The 16,163-nt window shown below is 41.8% G+C and overlaps 1 protein-coding gene across 1 annotated transcript in view; it reads left to right on the forward strand.

Annotated features, from left to right (window-relative positions):
* LOC126483928 (uncharacterized) overlaps positions 1–16,163 on the forward strand; it is a 259,894-nt gene that overhangs the window by 13,022 nt on the left and 230,709 nt on the right. The gene's annotated exons all lie outside the window — the stretch shown is intronic.

The raw sequence follows: 16,163 nt of genomic DNA on the forward strand, positions 1-16,163 counted from the left end.
TTCGAACTCCTCAGTTAGCTAGTTTGGTGCGATCCAGTAGCTCCAAGAAGCGCAACATAGCCTTGTTTTTTGACAACCTGACCAACGTTTTGACAGAACTGCAACTGACACCTGGTGATATCTGGAATGTAGATTAAACTGGAATCACACTGTCAGAATGACAGAATGATAGCTCGAAGGCGATTACATCCATCAGAGCGGGGAACATCTACTGAAAGAGGATAATTTATCACTACCGCTTTAGCTGTTTGTGCAGTTGGGAATGTCTTGCCTCTATTTTTCATATTCCCGAGGGTTAACTTCAAACCCCATTTTATTGGGCACGGTCCTGTTGGGAGCAATGGTAGTGCGCGATCCTCAAGCTGAATGACAGAAACTACCTTCTTCAGATACATGCAACATTTCGTATCACATGTCCGACGTTCCGAAGACCATCCTCGCTTGGTAATAATTGACAACTGCAGTTCCCTTTTGTGAGCTGAAGTCTTATTTGCAAAGAAAATGGTGTCACACTTTCGTTTTCCCCAGCCCACCGTAGTCACAAACTACAGCCCTTAGATCGAAGTGTTTACGGCTCTTTTAAGAAATTTGTAACCTCAGTGTGCAGTGCATTGATCACAGCAAACAAACGACCAATGACAATATACGGGGGCCCAAGCATTGTAAAAATTGCGCTACCAAATCAGTTACAACTAAAATCATATTGGCTGGATTCAAAATGGCAGGCATCTCCCCCTTAATCAGGTACATTTTCACAGATACAGACTTTCTGCCTAAGTATACAGCAGATAGACCTGACCCTAATGCTGTCGTTTGCGGTTTGATAGCTGGAGCTTGCCCTTCAACTGCTGAAGAATATAATGGTACGTCTATTTTGTCAGTAACAACGCCTGTTAAGTTGAACGTCATATCGCGTGAACAACCGTGCTTACCAACGCCTGAATAAGTCACAGACAAGAAAAAGAGACAGTAAAGAAATGAAGAACTGCAGCAATACTGACAGACGCTCCAGTTAAAGACGAATTACAGCGCGAACAACAAGCCTCCAAAGTGAGAAAGGAAAACGCTTTAAAGAGAAATACATTTTCTGCGCAAAAGTGGCTGTGGCCATTGTAAAGCTGCCGAATAAAGCGCAGAAGCTCGAATTAAGCGCAGAAAGAAAGCAGACATTCGTAAGAAGGTCCTCCAAGATGAGGGTTATGATGCTCTGCGTCTTAAATCATTTTCTTATAGCAATCCAGGTGATGAATAGATTCAATCCACAAGTTGCAAGAGGCGGGCATATCAGCCGCGTGTAAATAATGACATGAAAGGATATTTTTATGAATGTTTGAACTGTGAAGATCCTATCGGACAATCGGACGAAGACATAAAAGTTTTGGACTTGCTTTTCTGTCAAACTGTATTTAAAGCAATGATAATACAATTTATGATTGTATTTTCTGTCATAAAGCTGTAGGAATTTATATTAAAATACACTGTGAGTATTAAAGTCGGTATATTTTCAGTTAAATAACCAACGTCATAAGTAATTAAATGATAAAAATCATATGGGCCAACTTGCCTCAGCTGCTGGCTTGACTTACCTCGTGGGTGGGATAGTTTGGGCAAGGTGGTATTACTGTACTAAATATTCTTTTTATGAATAGACAATCAGTGAGACGCCGTAATCGCTTAGTTGTAAAGTGCTGACACAATGTACCAGTGTTTCCACATAAAAAGATTATACGTCCGTAATTGATGAACCGTAACGAGATTTATGCAGGTATAAGAAATATGAGCAGCTACGAAATCGATCGCATATAACATTTTTACATCAATTAATAAAGCTGAACGAAACATTTTTTAAATTTTTGCTCATCGTTAGTACAAAGAGCTTAAGTGGTAAGAATTAATGTTTTCTTTGTGAGAAAAACGCATTTTTTTCGAAAATGCACCACTGGCAGAAACAAAACAATATCGACGCATAAAGATGTAACAAATACTGTTTTAGCGGTACAGATTGAGATCGCATAATGCTGTCGATTCTTTTCAGATGCTGGGCCTGCCAAGAGCGATGATTCGTTATTCTTTCTATGTATCGAACTCGATCTCTTCCACTTGCGCAATTGAATCTGTCAGCATTCCTCGCTCTATTTGTTTATCTGAGTACCCGTTTGCCTTTCATCGGCGCGGCTACCCTTGTCTAACAGCGTGCCATCTCTATGGGCTGGAGACCTTGGCACAATACATATTTCTCACACATAATGAACAGAGGTGTGGGCACTTGATTCAGTGTCTGTGAATCAGCTTATTCTTCTCTTAGCTAGTCACATAAATCACAACCTTTGCCGAACCAATAAAGAAAAAAATAGCTCTTAGTTGGTCAGGCAGGAAGTGTGAATGGATTCCCAAAACATACTGTGACATGCACGCTTTACAGGTCATGTTCACTGGAAAGAAGAGAAAGGGGTTATCAACTAGCGCTGCGATTGTTGCGTGTCGGCAGAATCAGTTACCGACAATTGTAGGCAGCATTTCTGTAGTCTTCGTAAGCACCTCAGGCATAATAATGGAGTTAACCCCCGCAGATCTCGACAGCGGTCTACAGCCACAATGATGATCGAAGGCCTACATCATTTTTAACACATTTTCTCGTTACTAGACATAATTTGGGGTAGGTATCAGGTTGCTACCACTTAGGATTCGGGAGGTGTTCACACTAAGCTTTAATACGGTCGCACGAGCTAAACTAAAAAAATAAAAACGGTTACCAACTGACGTGGCGATGTCAGAGTTTTTTTCATTAGCCGTAGGAGACTACGAAAGCTAGAATCCATGCTAAATGACAGGCATGGTTATGTCAGTGTGTTTTCTGTAGTCGATGGAGGCTACGAAAGTTAGAATTCATGCTAAATGACAGCCATGTTATGGTTATCAAGTCATCTTCAATCAAATTAGACTGACAAACTATAATAATTAACTTCTAATTAAAATAGAACCTCATTTACATGTTTGTAGTGCACTTTCCTAACATCTAGCTGCGAGAGAGATCAGTAGTGGATGTCAATTTTCACTGATTCCATTTTATTGGGACTTAATAGTGGTTATGGCATTACCGTTGCAAGGTCTTTCGTAATACAAAGTCCATTATGATTTTTATCTCAATCCAAATAAAAATGCCATCGCTGGAGGTTAAGATAACATACCGCCGACAGTTACTACAGTGCAATGCTTTTGTTCCACACGACGACCAAAATCTTTCGGTGCCAAGACTCTTTAACGCTAGTGCTTGAAAACAGTATTAACTATGAAGTGAGTTCAATGAACAGAAAAGCACTATTGCAATTTCTGGAGACGTTTTGTCACTGTTCACAACTTCATCCGAAAAGTAATAGTTCAAGATTTGTACCCAAAGACGAAACACTCCGTTAATAACAACTAAATAAGTAGTATTTAGCATCCAGAACTATTTATTTGGTCGTTGTTTTGAAAACATATTTAATTTAAAATGAACAATCTATCTAGCGCTGGATCTACTAAACTAAGAATTACACTGGATTAAGGAGTCCGGGGAGATTGTTAAATCTTTCCGGGCTACTGATTCGTAGCCGAGCAGTAAACTTGACGGAAGACATATTAGAGGGTGTCGTGGCTTCGATTCACTGCACAAACGGCCTCACTACTTAGCGATGTGAAATTTCCTACCCTTGTACATAGCGTGACGACTATTTTTTTTTATTCTAGCGTCGCTGACAGTTATCATTTACTTCCTCGCTACAACTGAAGCTATTGTCGTGTTTGGCAATCTGCATCGCTAATATAACAATAGTTTCAATAGGACGAAATATTGCGTTTATCGAGGAAATCCATTCCATTACGGTTTAATAGCCAAGAAAATTTCAATAATCGTAACTTTTGTGAATATTTCGACTGTGTCCTTAGCCAACAACTTGTTCTGTTAAAAATTTCCAGAACAAGCAGAATGATTTGGCTGCCGAAACAAGTCGTGTTGAAAAATATATGTATACAACTAGAGCAGTGATTTAAAGTATGAGTTAGCCTATGTCTGTAACGTAAGGTCTTTCATAATAATTAGTACATTGCTTTAAAGAAAAAGGAAACTCCGCGATCGTTCCCTCGAGACCACTCGATAGCCGACCGCCTGCCGTGTCATCCTCAGCCTCGGTCATCGGATGCCCTATGGAGGAACATGGGATCAGCACACGGCACTCCCGGCCGCTGTCGCCGTTACGACCTTGGAGGCGCTCGCTACCTCTCAGTTAGGCAGCACATCAGTCTGGCATCACGAGGTCGAGTACGCCCCGGTCAAGTTTCACCACCGAGGAAAAATCCCTGGCAATAGATGAGGGTCTGTCGCGTTGACCACTCTTTTTTGTCGCTCTCGGCATTTGGCCCGAGCGGACTTCACATGACACCAGGTTCATCGTTATTTTTATTACAAAGGGCAGCTGGTTTAATAATTATTTATTCCAATGAACTGATCGGGACTCCAGTTGACTGTTGGGTGACATCAATTTGTACATTACTTTAAAGTGATGTTACAGGTAGAGATTCAGAGTAAGGAAGTAATTTTAGTGTTTAACGTTCCGTCGACAACGAGGTCGTTAGAGACGGAGCAGAAGCTCGGATTAAGGAAGAATGGGGAACGCAACCGGCCGGGTTCTTTTAAAGGAACCATCCCGACATTACCTTAAGTGATTTAGGGAAATCACGGGGGATCTAAATCTGAATGGCCAGACGGGCTTCGAACCGTCGTCCTACCGAACCTAGTCCAGAGTGTCAACCACTGCGCCACTGCTGCCCCACGTCGCTCTGTATAGAGAGTTAAACAATCCCCCTGGAGGTTGCGTCCCACAGTTTGAGAACCGCTGCTATTTAGGCTCTCCAATGTAGTTGTATCAGCCGCGACTTCTGAGTCGTGGCCGTTCCAAAGAGGAAGCGTCTGATACAAAGATACTATCGCCGCATCTCGCTCAGTCGATTTCGATATCTCTGGAGGAGCAACTTGTTAGGAAATAAGTACAAAATAACAGAGAGAGTTGGTTAGTTTTCTTGTATCAACTTCCTTTCTACCCAAGAAACCTGCCTTTGAATGCACATTTAAGGGGGGGGGGGGGGGTGTTAAGACTTACTCAGTTTTCTTAATGTCTCACCGTACGCTTCAGAATTGATTATTTATACACATTGCATAAAACTGAAAGCAGGATTTCTTAGCTTCTTTGACAGTCGTAACCCTCCTGGCTGACAGGATTTGCCGCACGTGTTTTGGTTTATTGGGCGAGGGGACGTGATCCCAGATAGAATTAAGCTGTTTTGTCTCTTCGTTAACTAGGAAACCCCTGTCCCTTCACCGACTACAGTTATGTAAAGTGACATTTCTCTTCTGCATCGTAACAAAAACGAATGTCCAGACTCATTCTTAAATTTCTAGGTCATAGGAAAGACTTTTGAAACCAACCAGCACGGAACTTGTGGGACCCTTGTCGTTTGGACACGATCTTATATAAAAAACTTGAATATACTTCCGGAAATTTGACAGACACATTCCACAGACGTATAGCCACTTCTGTCATCATCACAAACACTCGTCCTTTCATTCTGAAACAAACGACACAATTGACGCGCAACACATCCACTTACCACATTCGGTCCGCACACATCACGCGTGTAGAGGAGAGTAACAACAGCTTTGAGATTACTGTCGCCACAAGCCATATTACAAAGAACAGATTTCACGTTTGGCGGGATTCGCAATCGCTGCACTCATTTTTAACGGCTATTGTAGGCGAACGAACAACACTGAGCCGTATGAATAAAATGAAGGAAACGCTTTTCTTCCAAGTTAGAAGCTTAAGTTTCGGAATTTATGAGTAAAAGATGAAGCAAGAGCTCTAGTTTGTGGGACAAAACGGAGAAAGTACCTCTTCCCTCACCTTGAGCTCTGCTTTCGACATTGGATAAACTGTATAAATAAAACGAAGCTTGGACTTCATTCTGGAAGAAGTAGCTTCTGAAATGTGAGGTCTGGTCAGTAGTACGGTCTTGTTTGCAGGGTGCAGTTGGGGCTCAACCAGCAGCATGTGTACGCCGCGAAAAATTCTACAGACCTAGCAAATGCTCAACTGGAGAGCATTATTAAGGTCTATATCATTTCAACGAAGTAAATGTTAAATAGATTGAGAATCATTTTCTGCCAGACCTAGCGAAGAGCCGAGGTGGAGCTCGATCGTCAGAACAGACGGAATGTAGCTGAATCCAGGATTCCAGTCCGGCATTGCGGAAGAAATGGGCACTCATCAAACTACAGTGATTAGTGCTTTTAAAACGATAATGGAAAAAGCTGACTTGTAGATGAAATTTCAGTCGTCACCACATGATCTGATTGTGGCAAAAAAAGAGTGGCTAGATAAATGTAAATTTCAGGTGGTACTGGTGTAATTGACTGCGCGTCTGAATTCCGAAACCAGCGTAGTATGGCTACGAATTTATTAACATAAATCGTTACGTTGGTATAAATGTGCATGCTATATGCAATGTAAATGAACATATCTGTAGCATTAAGGCTATCTGGCCCGGGTCATCACACGAAGTTCGAATATGAAGAAAGTAAAATGCCCGGGAAGTGCTAAATGACATTAAGAACACTCTTCTTTTGGGCTATGAAAGCTATGGCCTAGAGCGCTGGCTGATGAACCCTGTCGTAATTCAACAGAGGGTAGTCACAAGTCATTCAGTGTGATGGAGCGTTGTTTTGATCAGCTGAAGAGGTGGTTTGCTATTGTATAGTATGATTGCAGAGTTGCCTTAACAAATCATTCAATAATTATAGCTTGCTGCTTTGTGCTGCATAATTTTGCAAAACATCTTCAGGATGAAGATTTTGAGGATACTGCACTGGATTTCCACGGCGATCCTTCATTTGAATCGGATGAGGACATCGTTAATCTATAAGCCACACTTACAACAAATTGCAACGAGGCCTTAGGTTGAAAAAAAACAAAGGCTGCTGACAGTGCAGGCGAGGCAGACAGCTAAGAGCTTTTGTGTTAGAAGTAAATGGAAAAAGTTATTCATACAATCTGAAAAACAGCTTGATTTCATCCTTTTGCTTGCAAGTAGATGTTGTGACTTCCTCCTTTTGTCTTCCAATCTTGCATTTCAGTTTTATTCACACGTTGCAGTGTGACTTTCTCGCTGTTATAACTCTGTAAACATACTTACCTACTAAGGAAGTAGTTACCGAGTGTCCCGTTCCTCCCAGTAGTCCCATGCGATGGGGAAAAGGAAATACCTTTTCTGGTGGCCCTCGTACTAAACCGTTTCACTATCACTCGCACTGAACCTTCAAATGCCTCTTTTATTGGAGCGAAAGACAGTGTGTAATGATTTTAGTTAATGTCTTATTCAGAACTAACAATACCCACCGTTTCGTATTCCAGTTTGCGGAAGGGCTATTCGTAAGTACCTCTGGGGCTTCAGAAGACGACTGCAGAAAAACTACAAGGCTTACAGGAGACAGATACACGTCAGTGGGCAGAGACTCTCTCCAAGTTTTTAACTCACATTGCAGGTAGGTGTTCAGTACGGGCACCGTTTGGGACGCGTCAAACGTCAATACGAGTGTGCAATTCAGTCAAACGAATTCCCCGGGAAGGCAGATCTGTACATCGGGTTGCCTATCTGCAGGCGTCAACGAATTCGTTGCGGCAATACGGAGCGGAGAGTTAACAATGAAGCTTGAAGATATCACAACCTACAGCTGCCATTTGTAACTATAAGAATTCTGCAGACCATTAGCAGGTTTCCCACAATCAGTGAGACGCTGATAAATAGCAATAACATCCATCAAATTTCCACAGTTTCTCTGATAACATATGGTCGGACACGTTCGCTCCAATGGCGTATTTGTCCGACGATACGTGTCCCCTTAAATGCCCAGATTGTAATTCGTTTCTGACGACAACGCGAAACTAAAAAGAAAGACAACGCGAAACTAAAAACACGACTACTTGCAAAAATTACGCACTTGGATTACCTATAGCGTATCACATTTGCGTACTACGGAAGTACAGGACTACAGTCAAGAATGCACAAAACACCTGAAGCTGTAAAAATGTTACAGCGTCTGCATTCGAACGACAGCACTGCTTGTACAATGGAACGACCCGACATCTCTCCCACCTATAGCTGTCATCAAAGAAACTGAAGAACACTAATACTGAGTAACAGCTGCGGAACGAACGGCTGAGGTAGAACGTTTCCAAGGAATGAACACGACGTTGCAATCGTGAGGATAACATCCTGGCCGCACGGACTTATCTGTGCGTAATAGGTTGCGGGATGGAACTCTGAGGCTATGACAAAGCACACGAACGGTTTATCCATAAAATTTAGGGAATGCAACCGCATAAACTTCATTTCTTTTAATATTCCTGCCGTTTATCTTCCTGCCATCTTAAGCCGGGTTCATATACGCACAAAAGTGTCGCCACGGCTAGTGTCACACTGCAGAACTCCCAACATTTAGTGGCGTAATTTAAGAGATGCAACTTTTCTCACGCCACAAAAAGTTAAGATACGTTGTACTTTGTTGCGCCACTTTCCTACCACCACTGCTCTTTGGTGGCAGTAATTCGAAACACTAGCATTCTGTAACAGTTATCGTGGAGTAATTGCTGCCGTACTCGGTCCTATTTCAGTGTGTTATTATTTTATTTCTAATAAAAGTGAAAACAATGTCGGCAGGTACACTTTCGTAGCTTTTAGAACTACGGGAATAGCAACCTGATTTTCTGCAGCAGTGTGTGTATAAATAAACTTAATATATGTTACCAAAAATGGGATTCGTATAAACTTCGTAATTCCTGAGACCAAGCATTGTATAAACGATAGATTATATGCAGGAAATAGCTCCGGAACGTGATGTGGCAACTGTTAAACTGAAAATTAGTTTTTCGAAATGCCTATATCAATGAATACAGCAAGATTCTAAGATCCTGGAAGAGTGGCGTGTCTGCAGATATATTTACATGCCAGCTGTTGGTTAGTTTGCCATTGCAGACAGCATTTTCGTCTCCGTGTGTTATTTCTTTTATAAATGTGTTTTTATCCCCTGGTTTATCCATGTGCGAGATCTACTTTCGGATCCAACACTTGGGTTTCATTTTCCTTCTATTTAACTCTTGTCAAGGTCTAAGGCTATAACCTGCGCTACAACGTTCGTACTCGCCGGTATGATTTCAATTGACGCCATATTGAAAGTTGAGCAACTACATAGAATTTGTGGCGTCCTGTGTGAACAGTAGCTCACGATGCCACTACAGCAAGCCACAAGGTGTGGCGCCACATTACATGCGTGTGTGAACCCGGCTTTAGGAATGTGTCGGTTGAAGCGATAGTGCACAACAGTACTTATTCCAGCGTTTCAAACCATCGAAGCACAAGGACCAGAAACGTTTATCGGAGCTAAATGAGTAAGCATAAATTGAATCTGTGGCTACGGTGTGGATCCATGCTGAGATATCGATGTGTCATTATTAGCTACACTGTAGCGATTAAAGAAGGAGCCAGAGTCCATGATTTGTCTAGGTTTGGCGAGGAATGAAATAACAAAGACAGCGATTTCAACCTAGGCAAATCATGGAATCCGGCCCTTTCTTTAATCAACTCCCAAAGCCGTCGTTGCAGTGTAGCTAATAACGACACATCGATATCCCAGCATAGATCGATCTCGTAGTCTCAGATTCAGTTTGTTCATATGCTTTGCCAGATATCAGGATCTCTGGCACGCGTGTTCTTTGGTTTTAAACGGCGGAAGAAATAAAGTTTATGACAACGCGTTCCCGAAATTTATGTAAGAATTATTACGCCGCCAAAAGCATCAAGATGCACTCACGAGTGGTACTGATTTGTTCAAGATTACTGAAATGTTAACAGCATGAGAACAAGCAGTGCAATAAAAACTGTTTTTCTCATTGCTATCCCAAAAGTAAGTGAATGACGAAAACTCGTTTTTCTCTTGCTGCTTAACATGTAATATGTTCCAGCATGTAACACATTATTTGCTTAATACGAGTAGATACGATGTAGTAACAGTGCTACTGAAATAGTTCATTACATGTCGCCCATCTTCGATACCTACTCTCTGTCTTCCAGCAGAACTTGAGGAACCCGTCCAGTACCTCCAGGAGCTGCGCTACTACCGTCTGCACCGGTGCTGCACTCTCAGAAGCTCAGCAGGACCACTGTCCCATCAGTGGCAGCCGAGAGGCGCAGCCAACCGACAGTCCCTCCTTGCGTGGGTGGGGGTCCCTGCACGCGGCGCCGGTCGTTGCGCTGGAGGCTCCAGCTGCAGCAAGCGTGCAGCCCTGAGCCACCAGCCGTGTCTGACGACCCCCACACACAGCCCCTCTTAGCGGCAGCCTCAGAGAACGACCGCAGCTAGAACCAGATACTGGACGCGGTGGATGCCGTTAGCCGCTAGGCGCCCGTCAGCCGCGCCGTGGCATAAAATGCTATGACGACTGCATTCGTGCTCGAGAGCCTCCGTGCGGTGCAATGCACTGTGCGCTTCAAGCTGCTGTTATTCTACTTCCCTGTCCTTTGGCCTCGCGTCCTTCTCCAGTCAGACAGAGCTTCAGCGTACCTCCATGTTACTCAATCTGTACAATGAGCAAGAAGAAAAGGAAAACAGACAGAAATTTGGAAATGGAATTGAAGTTCAGAGGGAAGAAATAAAATTCTATGATTTGTGGATGACACTGTAATTCCGTCAGAGGCGACAAAGAAGTTGTAACGTTGGATACAGGACGAAAATAATAAAAGTCAAGCTGCGGTAATGAAGTATACGCGAATTGAAGCAGTTGATTTGGGAGAAAGTAAATTAAAAAATGATATGCTCATTTTAGTAGACGAATTTATCTTCTTGGCCAGCAGACGAATTGAGACAGCAGAATAAAGGGAAGCAGAATGTGCACTGGCAATAGCAAGAAAAACGTTCCTGAAAAAGAGAAATTTCTGCTTATTTCGAAAATAAAATTAAGTGTTAGAAAGTGTTTACTTAAAGTATTTCTTCTGAGTGTATTTTTGCGTAGAATTGATATCTGGACGTTAGCCGAGCGGTCTAAGACGCTGCAGTCATGGACTGTGCGGCTGGTCCCGGCGGAGGTTCGAGTCCTCCCTCGGGCATTGGTGTGTGTGTTTGTCCTTAGGATACTTTAGGTTAAGTAGTGTGTAAGCTCAGGGACTTATGACCTTAGCACTTAAGTCCCATAAGATTTCACACACATCTGAACATTTTTGATATCTGGACGATAAGCAGAAATGTTTTTGCAATGTGGTGGCACTGAAGAGTATCGTAGATTTCAAGGGGGAGGGGGGGGGAGGGGGTTAGAAAGGTACTGAATCGAATCAGGGAGAAAAGAGGTTTATGCTACAGTTTATCTGAAAGAAGGGGTAGGTTGATGAGGAAACATCTCGAGCCATCAAGGAATAGTTAATTTGATAACTGGGGGAAGTAAGGTGGCAATCAAGCCGTGGCTACAAAAAGAATGTTCAAATGGCTCAAATGGCTCTGAGCACTATGGGACTCAACTACTGAGGTCATTAGTCCCCTACAACTTAGAACTAGTTAAACCTAACTAACCTAAGGACATCACAAACATCCATGCCCGAGGCAGGATTCGAACCTGCGACCGTAGTGGTCTTGCGGTTCCAGACTGCAGCGCCTTTAACCGCACGGCAATGTTCAAATGGATGTGCATAACAGCAGTTATGCAGAAATGAAAAGACTTGCAAAAGATAGACTACTATGAACGGATGTATCCTATTTATGCCAACAGCTCACACAGAGACTTATAGCCTGACAAACAATCACAAACATCCGCCAAATTCTTTCTAATGATTTCCAGGGAATAGACATTGTAACGTAACGCTCATGTTGGGGAACTGGTCAGCCGCCTAAAGTGAATGGAAACTTGGAATTGTAAGTTTTGATTGGTCTGAGGAGCCGTGGAGCAATGGCTTCGAGTTGTATGGAGAAGTCATGTTGCCAGGTTAGTACCTACACCTTCGCTGGCGAGTGGGAGGCCAGTTACGGGTAATCGGTGGGTTTTCTCTGGGCTCTAGAGTTGGGGGGAGGTGCTTAGCTGTTCGGACAGCACATGGATGAAGGAGCTGATTCTGTAGATGGTGGCAATCGCAATATTTTGGACTAGGTCTGCTTAGAAATACTTTGAAATTAAACAATAATTCACAGTATCGACGTATAACAAAGCCAGTCACGTCAGAGTAATCACAGTACTAAGGTGCATGTTTTCAGACATTGGCATCGTGCATGTCAACGATTTTATGTAGTGATACCAAATTTATACACTTATAAAAATCTTTAAAAACTAGTAGCTGTTGAACACTTCATTTGAAGTCACTGATGACAGTGCCACTTAAGCAGAGTTAGTAAACACGATTTTCGGAAACTCCTTCACCAAAGAAGACGAAGTAAATATTCCTGAATTCCAGTCAAGAATAACTGCCAAGATGAGAAACATAGAAATAGATATCTTCGGTGTCGCAAAGCAGCTTAAATCACTTAATAAAGGCAAGACTTCCGGTCCAGATTGTATACCAGTCAGGTTCCTCTCAGAGTATCCTGACACAATAGCTCCATATGTAGCAATTATATACAACCGCTCGCTCGCAGGAAGATCCGTAACTAAAGACTGGAAAATTGCTCTAATCACACCAATGCCCAAAAAGGGAAGTACGAGTAATCCGTTTAATTACAGGCCCATATCACTAACGTCGATTTGCAGTACGGTTTTGGAACATATACTATATTCGAACATTATGAAGTACCTCGAAGAAAACGATTTATTGACACATAGTCAGCACGGATTCAGAAAATATCGTTCTTGTGGAACACAACTAGCTCTTTATACTCATGAAGGAATGAGTGCTATCGACAGGAGATGGTAAATTGATTCCATATTTTTAGATTTCCAGAAGACTTTAGACACCGTTCCTCACAAACGTCTTCTAACCAAACTGTGTGCCTCAGTTATGCGACTGGATTTGTGATTTTCTGTCAGAAAGGTCACAGTTCGTAGTAATAGACGGAAAATCATCAAGTAAAACAGAAATAATATCCGGCGTTCCCCAAGGAAGTGTTATAGGCCCTCTATTGTTCCTGATCTATGTTAACGACATAGACGATATCAGTAGCCGTCGTAGATTGTTTGCAGATGATGCTGTCATTTACCGTCTTGTAAAGTCATCAGATGACCAAAACGAACTGCAAAATGAATTAGATAATATATAAGAAAACTATCAGCCTCGATTGCGGTAATGAAACCAACCTTTACCTAGGTTTCAGCCCATATAATTAAGCCTTCTTCGGAAGATAACTTAATCTATAATTTGCCTAAGAGGGCAAGGTCTAGAAATAAAACTAAGCAGCCTAGACCATTCCCTCTTAGACAAATTATAGATTCAGGTATATCTTCAGAAGAAGGCTCAATTATTTGGGCTGAAACCTAGGTAAAGGTTGGTTTCCTTACCGCAGTCGAGGCTGATAGTTTCTTATATATTAGATTATCACGATTGCTGACTGGGCTGCAATGTTGAAAGTACAATGATTTAGATAAGATGCCTGTATGGTGCGAAAGTGGCAATTGACCCTGAATAAAGAAAAGTGTGAAATTATTCACATGAGTACTAAAAGAAATCCGCTAAATTTAGATTACGCGGTAAGCCACACAAATCTGAAGGCTGTGAATTCAACTAAATACCTAGGGTTTACAATTACAAATACCCTAAATTGGAACGATCTCATAGATAACGTTGTGGGTAGAGCCAACCAAAGACTGCGATTCATAGGCAGAGCACTTAGAAGGTGCAACAGGTCTACTAAAGAGAGTGCTTACACCATTCTTGTCCGCCTGTTCTGGAGTATTGCTGTGCGGTGTCGTATCCGCATCATATGGGATTGACGGATGACATCGAAAAAGTGCAGATAAGGGCAGATCGTTTAGTATTATCGCGAAATAAGGGAGATAGTGCCACAGACATGATACATGAATTAGAGTGGCAGTCATTAAAACAAAGGCGTTTTTCGTTGCTACGGGATCTTCTTATGAAATTTCAATCACCAGTTTTCTCCTCCTAATGGGAAAACATTCTGTTGGCACCCACCTACATAGGGAGAAATGATCATCGCGACAAAAGAAGAGAAATCAGGGCTCGCACAGAAAAATTTAAGTGCTCGTTTTTCCCGCGCGCCGTTCGAGAGTGGAACGGTAGAGAGACAGTTTGAAGGTGGTTCACTGAACCCTCTGCCAGGCACTTTATTGTGAATAGCAGAGTAGATGTACATGTAGATGTAGATGTGATCTTAACAAAACGAGGTATTAAATGATAGTGTAGGACATTAGGTATCATCACTAAAAGCCAAACATGTATGTATTTTATTTATTGATTCAATTACTACATGTTTTATATCTCTCTGGTTATGTAAATATGTCACACAATCGTATTCTCCACGCAATATCAGAACATAAGCGCAGTATGACTTTCCTTGTACCTCTCCATATGTGTCCGTATGTCACATATGTAGATTATGAGCTGATTTCTATTTTATTTAAGTATTAAACTTGGTCTCTACTAAAGACTCGCATTACTTGAAAGTAGTAACTTAAATGTAATATTTGATATCAGCATTGAGTAGACCGCAAAGACATGCTTCTATTGAAAAGGTCACCTTTACTTTTTCTCATGTTTTATCAACATTTTCTTGATTATTCATAGAAGCACATGTGCGCAAATTTCATGTTTTATTTGATTTTGCATAATTATTTGAAATAGGACAATGTGTTTTGGCGGGCAAACAAATGGCTTCTTAAGTGTGTACAAATGGCAGCTCCTGGTCATTATTTGTCAGGCGATCATCATGTGCGGATCTTTCTTCGAGGTGTCGTGTCTGCTACGCTGCTGAGAGCGTGGTTTCGGACTTGTGAAATGATAGTTTTTGGGTGGGAAACGTCTGTTGGCACTTAGAAAAATTTCGAGTCAGATGGGTCTTAGAATTAGTAAGCCATCTGCAACGTTAACAGTTCGCGAGTCATAAGCGATGCGCACTGTTCAACACTGATGATTTTTGTCAACAAATCTGGAAGTATTGAATAGACTGCGGTAGCCTATTCGTGGTTACGCGAATTTCATATATTCATCGCCACAGTGGACTTTATATATTTATGAGCTGGCAAATATTTTGTGGTTAGTCAACGAAATGGGATTCCTTTTTTCGCTGCCAAGTGATATTTAAATAGCAAATGGAGAATCCGCTCCCACAAGAAATACGTAATCAAGCAAGTTTTGCTCCGCTTCAATATTACTGTCATTTCATTTCGTGGGTAAACAATATCTATAGTACCACCATTTTAAGCTACTTTCGTGCTTGCCTGACCGAATAAATGATCTGTTCATTACAAACTAAAAACTTTGGTATCGATACATCTATTATTCAAAAGAATACACCTAACCTTTTTTTCATCATTTAATTATTTTTTATTGCGCTGCAGCTGGTATTTTTTACATTCGTGTTAAGAGAGTGGTTTCAAAAGTTCTCGGAATCACCACGAGAAGACTGCGGTAGAGCAACGAGCTGTTCACGTCATATTCATTGGACTGTTGCCTGTAAACATGTGGCACCTCAGTGCTCTTGGAAGAGAGCTGTTGCGGTGACGTGGCTCTGTTGTTGTTCCCGCGTGTTGATTTGCGAAGATGGAAAAAATCGAGATTCGAGCAGTGATTAAGTACTTCGTAAACAAAGATATGAAAGCAAAGGACATTCGTGCCGATTTCCAGAATACACTGGGGGACTCTGCTCCTTCATATTCAGCTGTTGCCAAGTGGACAAATGCTTTTAAATTTGATCGGGGCAGCTCAGATGATGATACGCGCAGTGGTCGACCAAAGATGTATCACTACTCCATAAATTATTGCAAAAGTGCACAAAATGGTCATGGAGGATCGCCGATTGAAAGTGCGTGAAATTGCTCACGCTTACCAGATGTCATCTCAAAAGGTATATTACATTTTAACTGAAGAATTAGAAATGAAAAAATTATCTGCAAGATGATGCCACAACTCTTGACGCTGGATCAAAA

The sequence above is a fragment of the Schistocerca serialis genome, chromosome 6 (genome assembly GCF_023864345.2).
Source record: "Schistocerca serialis cubense isolate TAMUIC-IGC-003099 chromosome 6, iqSchSeri2.2, whole genome shotgun sequence".
In the NCBI taxonomy this organism is placed as follows: Eukaryota; Metazoa; Arthropoda; class Insecta; order Orthoptera; family Acrididae; genus Schistocerca; species Schistocerca serialis.